General features: G+C 46.6%; 1 pseudogene; it reads right to left on the reverse strand.

Moving 5' to 3' along the window:
- Positions 1-887: 887 nt before the first annotated feature.
- On the reverse strand, positions 888-2,219 carry LOC123047634 (uncharacterized; annotated as a pseudogene).
- Positions 2,220-7,328: the final 5,109 nt, after the last annotated feature.

Consider the following 7,328-nt stretch of genomic DNA (forward strand, 5'->3'; position numbering starts at 1 on the left):
TTTTATCATTCTGATATTTTTCGGAAAATTTAAAAATTACTCCCATTTTTTCAAAAATGTTTGGGTTTTTTCAAATTTGTGCAAGATTTATAAATGTTACAAATTTGAAAAATATTCTTGTTCTAGTGATATGTTCAAAATTGAAAATAATTTTTGCATTAAAAGACACATTTTCTTAATTTCTTCCATATGTTCAAAACATGTTCCCGTCTCCAAAAAATTTTCGTAACTTCAAAAAAAATTATATTTTTATAAAACGTTCATGCTTTTAAGAAATGTTTGTGAATTTCAACAAATGTTCTGTTCAAATTTTTTGTTCGTCTTTTTTTTAAATGTATAGGATTTTTAAAAAAATGTAATTTGGAAAATTGTTCATGTTGCCAAGTATATTTGGCATTTCATACTTATTAGTTTTTGAAAAGTCAAATAAAAAGTTTTGAATCTGACGTTGCATTAGATTCTTTAATATTAACGCTAACCATTGGATAGCAGAACGCATTTGTTTGAGTGGCTAGCAACATGTGGTCGGGTCTTTGAGGTCGTGAGTTCGATCTCTCTCATACTGGGCCTGCTCCGCATCCGGTGCATCAAGCTAAGTCTGCTTGTTTAGAATAAGGGACACCATAAATTATTGACAGTGATAGCTTCCAGTCGTCAACAAAAGAGAATATGCCGGTTAATTATAATTGAAACGAATTATGGGCACGTGCCAGTAAAAAAAGAATATATTGGTTTGGCTCTAATTAAAGGGTTCCATGTTGAACTAGAGGATACGGACATGTGGGGGTTTTGATCAAGCTAGAGGCATGTACTTTTATCCTCCCGTTGCAAAACACGGGCATGTTGCACGTTATTGAACCATGCATTTACAGCACCGCGTCGATACTCTATTGCACGTTAAACATGTAACGTTTGGATTTGTGCTTAACCATACGTAGGCCACGCATCATCCCTTTGGTATCACTACTGTAGTTGTCATTGTCTTTGCCAGCACCATTGCTGCCATTTTTGACACTGCCCTTGCTGCGGCCGTTATCGTACACTACCTCCATACCACTAAAGAGGGCAAATTGCTTGCCCGTAACCATCTCGTTGCAGTCCTTATCGAATACCATGGCATCCAAGAAGTCTATACAACGATGAACCTGCCCAAACCGAGGCTGATGACCTTGGACCTACACAATTCGCTCGGTTGCCACTCCTCTGGCAGGTCATCATCCACCCAGATCCGCAATTTCTCCTGCAATGGCTCCTCCCCTCTGACAACGCCAGAGATATTGGCGGCGCAGGGGAGGCCGCTTGATTCGCCGAACCAGAGCCTGAGCTCCGGAACATACTCCGCCTTGCCCTGGAACGGCATCACCCAGTCGCCAGCCTTACTCCACTCGCGAGTCGCGATGTGGAAGCAGTAGGTGCCGGCGCCCTCAGCACCGGCGATGGAGAAGCAGATGGTGTCGCCGCCGACAAGAGCGTGACCACAAACGTAGGCGTGCTTCTGGTGGATGATCCACGGTGGTAGCGGAAGGACGTCGCAGTGCCAGGTACTGCGACAAAAGGAGCGCGGGTGCTCCGCCCTCCACACCAGAGCCTCGAACTGCGGCTTCGCCTCTGACTTGTCCGGATGGAGGATCCTATCGATGATGTACATGTCGCCGCCGTCTTGGCCGTCATGGAGGTGCAAGTCCGACGGAGGGACGGCGATGGACAATGGTGAGTGTTTGTGCTCGTGGAGGCTTGGCAGACTCTCGATCCAGCAGCGGCCCTCTCCGCCATCGAAGCGGAACATGCAGTTCGCGCGGTCACCCAAGACGACCTTGTCCTCCGAGGTGGTGGGGAGGAAATGAACGCGGTGATGGGTCGGCAGGCTGCTTGATACTTCCGGTGGCTTATGACCAGCTCGCTCGCCGGCGTCCGGATGCTGGGCGCCGCCGCCTCCCCCGCCACCAGGTCAGCCTTGCAGATCCTTCTCCTGTTGGGCACCCAGGCCTTGGCGGGCGTGAGTGTTGGCAGCAGCTTGCCATCCGTGGGCGCCTCTTGTGCCGTCCGGTGAAACAAGTCCATCTTGGAGAGGTCCAAGCGTCGGAGCGAATACACGCGGTTGCGCCCATCATACACCCCCAGGTTCACGAACCGCCGGATGCCGCCGCTCATCTCCGGCAACCAGCCACGTCGCCGTCGTCGATCTGCCTGGAACCTGGAGCAGAGCGGCGGCGGCGGCTGTCAATCTCTGGCTGCATGATCGATCGATCGATCGATAGCAGTCACCACACGAGGCCATGGTATGGGATGGGCCGGATGACACGTCCTTTTTTTTCTAATACATGTCTTCTTTCTTCGGTACAAATAATGTGGTTTGCTGGTGATGCTCAAATACGTACTCCCTCCGTTCCAAAATAGATGACTCAACTTTGTACTAACTTTGTACAAAGTTGAGTCATCTATTTCGGAACGGAGGGAGTAAAAATTAAGGCCCGTTCACATCCAACTCTTCTGATATTTTCCCCGTAAAAAGTAATAACTATTTTGATATTCTCTATATATATACATTCTCAAAAAAAATACGTACCATCAAATCTTGATTATAAAAATTCTTCATTCACGGCATCAATTCAGAAATAAGCCCGTTTTTGTCATTTTCTACCTAAATCTGGCCGGATTCTGGGCACTTGTGAGGCGCGCCTGGGCCGTTTGCCCTGAAACTTGGCTGGATCTAGATGGTCTATTATGTGTGGGCTTGGGCGGCGTGACGAAGCGACCGAGTGAGTCTTTTTTTTGTACATATATAAATACTAGTACAGTGACTATGCGTTGTCACGGGCCTTTTAATTTTTGTTCTGATTGCATATCCAGCTGCCTCCACCTTCATCTTCCTGATTTTAGATCCGTGGAGGGGTTGAGATCACTCCCTCTCAAATCTCTACACGGCGAAGGCAAGCCCGCTGGTCTATGGGGAGGGTCTGCCTCGAGCTGCAGTAGGAGGAGGAGCTCCCAGACCCCGTTCACCCCCCGTGCCCCATCATCACCAGTTCACCACCACCAGAAGGAGGCTGACCACCATGGACTTCTGTGTAAATTTGTTCGAAATTTAAGCATGTCCTCTACGTAGTTTGAGCTTCTGTATTCCTCTGATTTTTTTCTGTAAGTTTGGAGTTTTAAAAGTTAAAAGTTACATTCGTGGTTTACTATGATTACAGTCGTGCTCTGAACTTTTCTACTCCCTCCGTTCCTAAATATTTGTCTTTTTAGAGATTTACTATGATTACAGTCGTGCTCTGAACTTTTCTAATATGTGTTTACAGATTCAGAAAATTTAGCATTCATGACTTGGTTGCTAGCTTCATAGGCCAGTGTAGTTGGTTACTTTATGCATGTCCATCTCTTGTAGTAGCATCTAATACTATTTTTTTTACAGTGCTAGTGTTTATGATTTACAGTGTGTACCATGTAAGTTTGGTCCAAATTTTAGTATGTTCTTTGTAAAGTTTCAGTCTTTGATCTTTTCTCTTTTTCCGGCTCGGTTAGTGTGTTCAGAATACCATTTCTTTTACAGTATGTTGTGAATATAGGAAATTTTTATGGAAGTCCTACTGTTTTGTTTCTTACGTACTCCAGTTACCCGTGTTCTGATTTCTTGTTTGAAACTGCTGGGCGTCCTTATTACTAAAACTTCACCATCCAGTGAAGAATGGATCCATCAACTCTCGTCTCATTCACCAAATGAGGAACTGTCCTGTCTCTATTTTAAATTTCCCTTCTAGGTACTATTCATATATTTCACCATCCAGTGAAGAATGTCTGACTAAATAACTGTTTGATGGCAATTTTTATCTGTTGTGATATCGCTAAGCTTAGTTGAAGAATCCAATCCAGGTAGAAAGAAACTTTTAACTTGGTTGATCAACGATTTTTAAATGCTGATTTAGTTTCCAGAGTTTGGTGATGGCCGAAAACAGCAGTTTGGTTAAGTACAAGCTCTCTTCATCTTTAAGTCGCTGATGACAATGTTGTAATTAAAAATAAAAATTCATAAACATAGAGCAGGACAGCAGGTAGGTCAACTACACATGCTATTTGCGGATGACAGTATAGTGTTCCTCGAGTCCTCCCAGAGCAGCTTTGAAGAGCTAAAAAATATTCTAGCTTTGTATGAAGAAGCGTCTGGGCAGAAGGTAAACTTAAACAAGTCATCGATTTTCTTTGAAAAAGGCTGTCAGGACAATGCGAAGGAGGTTTTGAAGACTGTTATAGGTGTGCAATCTGAGGCTCTGAGCAAACGCTACCTAGGCCTGCCAACGGTGGTGGGTAGATCAAAAGATGGAGAATTCAAAAATGTGAAGGAAGCATCTAAAGGCAAGGTAACAGGATGGAAGCGTCAAGGGCTTTCAAAGGCTGCTAGAGAGGTGCTTGTTAAATCTGGCCTCCAGTCTACCCGACGTATCCCATGAGCTGTTTTCAACTCCCAAAGAAAACGTGCCGGAAACTGAATTCGATCTCTTCGAACTTCTGGTGGGTTTCAGCAAGTGGTGATAAAAAGGTTCACTGAATTTCTTGGGATAAGATGTGCACCGCAAAACGTGAAGGTGGTATGGGCTTCCGTAACTATCAAGTTTTTAACCAAGCCTTGCTTGCCAAACAAGCTTAGAGGATTCTGTGGAACCCCTCATCTTTTTATGCGCGTGTGTTGAAAGCACGATATTTTAAAGATGGGTCAATTATGAATGCAACATGCCCAAGCAACGCCTCTTTTACGTTCAAGAGTATCATTCATGGTTCATGGGAGAGATTTGCTTCGAGAAGGAACCATATCACTACTAGGGAAAAGCGTAGCAGCAGCGCGGGTTTTGGGCCTCTCAGTAGCGCGGGGACAGGCACTACTAATAAGGCGCTACAACTAACGTATAGCAGTAGCGCCTGTTGTCCCACGCTACTGCTATACATGAATAGCTGTACTGCTGTTTAGAAAAGGGCGCTGCTGATATTATCTGCAGCGATGTTTACCGGGAAGCGCTACTGGTAATGCGGCGCTACTGCTAAATTCCCCCCCCCCCCTTGCTACTACTAGTTTTATTAGTTTTTTTCCTGCATATTTATTTTTGTATTTGTTTTGTATTTGAATAGGCTTTATACAATAATCTTTAGCATATCATACACATACAAATGTAATCATAGCATATACATACAATTAGTCTCATCAAATCATGTCATCATCATAATCATCATCCAACACAAAGTGGTCTCTCGTCATCATCTCGAAAATAGCGATACAAGTACGTCCTCGATTACTTGCAAATACATCGTCATCCATATAAACAATGGTATATGCGAGAAGAGCTATCACTTTGAGTACATGAGTTCGTATCCCTCTCTCGCATTAGCGTGAACCTAAACTAACTACTGCCATAATACGTTGAGACGGCAATTCAGGCACCGACTCATGACGCTCAAACCCTGAGGAGGCGCTAGTATAGACAGACTATTCAGCACCACCGTCATCCTCATCCTCATCCATGGCGACATCATCAGCGACTAATGGAGCCTCCTCCTTACCCCGTCCGCTATCACCCAACCCGACACCCGACGCTAATTGGGTAGGTGGGGTGTTGATGATCATACCTTGCTGAGGCTGCGTGCTCGTGGGTGTGCTCCCGACCGCCTCCAGACGAAGCAGACTCTTTGGCCACAACAGGACCCACCCATTGCAACAATCACCAAGCCGCCGCGGCGTCTCCTCGTCATCCACCAGTAGTATTGGAGGAGGCAAATTCTTGTGGCCCGGTTCGACACTGGCCACGGAAACCTTGAAGACGTTCAGGGGGATCGGCCGGCTGTGGAACAATGGTTCCTTCGGCTCCATTATCGTCGCCTTCCCCACGTCCACCTTCTGGTCGCCGATGGTGTACAATATGGTGCACGGGGTTTCGTCGGCCTGCAAAGAAAATCTGCGACGTGAGACATCCGAAAGGCAACGAAAACGGAAGATTATACATTTATATTGAAGGGGGCCGGTGTGACAGATACCGTGAGGGCGTCGAGCTCAGCCAAAGACGAAGCACCGCCGAGCACGTCCGGTGCGGGAGCCGGTGCGGGAGCCGATGCGGGAGCAGGTGCTCCCAAGAAGTCAGCAAGGGGAAAGTCCTCTGCATTTTGTTCTGGATTTTGCCTTGTCCAAGTGAAAACGCCCGTCACCAAGGAAGTAGACAAATTTGCAACCACCTGTTTTGCGGCAGCTACCGCTGTTGCGACTGTCTGAGATGATTTCTTCTCAACCGTAATCTCAACCTTCTTGTCGATGTTTTCTTCAGTTAACCTCCGTCTTCCCTTTCTCTCCTCTGTGGTCTCACGGTAGTACTTCTTCCACGTGGCGCCGTCTCCGACACCGTGCACGCGTCCATACGACGGTCGAGTATCCACCGGTTGTCGTTTCAATATGTTCAACGCCCGGTTGAATGGAGTGTCCCACTTGGGCCTCGCTAATGCCTCAGACGGCGAGTCGCTTTTGGCCACAATCCGGTGCTGCTCTCTCTGCAAAAGGCACAAGGATCGTTTACAAATATGGCTAACGTGTGCAGTCAAATTGATCTGAAACTAAAATTACCAGCAGTCTCAGAACTCCGTAATGACCGGTGTTGTCTCGTAAACCTTCTTCACTGGGTCCCAACGGTGCCGGGCCCTCAGGACGTCACGCTCCTGCGGGACGATGAAATCCGCCAAGGGGTCTGGGATGCCCAGACTCGCGGCTTCCGCGTCCTCCTTGGCCCATTTGGACCTCTTTCCGCCGTAACCACGGCTTTCGAGGTGGTGGCTCCCAATGTTCCTCTCTTGAAGCCCCTTCATGTACTTAGACTTTTTTTTGGCAGCTTTGGCCTCGCAAGCCTCTTTGAATATTTGAAACTGCTCTTCCGTGATTGTCGGATAATCCTTTACAATCTCGGAGTAGGGTTCCTTCTTGTCGATGATCCTTGCTTTCACTCGAGTTTTCCAAGCGGCCAACGCGTCGCTAAAATTCATCATGGTGTGTTTGTTTATCTTCTTCATTGTCGGGTCCTCGTCTGGATCTTCATAATCCTTCTCATTCCGGCCCGGGAACAAGAATATCTGGTGAAACTTCTTTAGGAGGGAGCTCCTCATATTTTCTATCTTCTGTAGTTTCTCATCGTTGATGGTGGCGGTTGTCCGTACGATGCACCCTATTTGATTATCGTAGCATCGACGCGCTTCCTCGGGCGCCTTTGGCTCAAAAATGTCGTCGTCCACCTCCATGACCACCAGTCTAGTAGTCCTGAGTTTGTTAGGAAGCCGTTGCCTCTTTGCTTTCGGTTCTACACCGG

Source organism: Triticum aestivum, chromosome 2B (genome assembly GCF_018294505.1).
Source record: "Triticum aestivum cultivar Chinese Spring chromosome 2B, IWGSC CS RefSeq v2.1, whole genome shotgun sequence".
Taxonomy (NCBI): Eukaryota; Viridiplantae; Streptophyta; class Magnoliopsida; order Poales; family Poaceae; genus Triticum; species Triticum aestivum.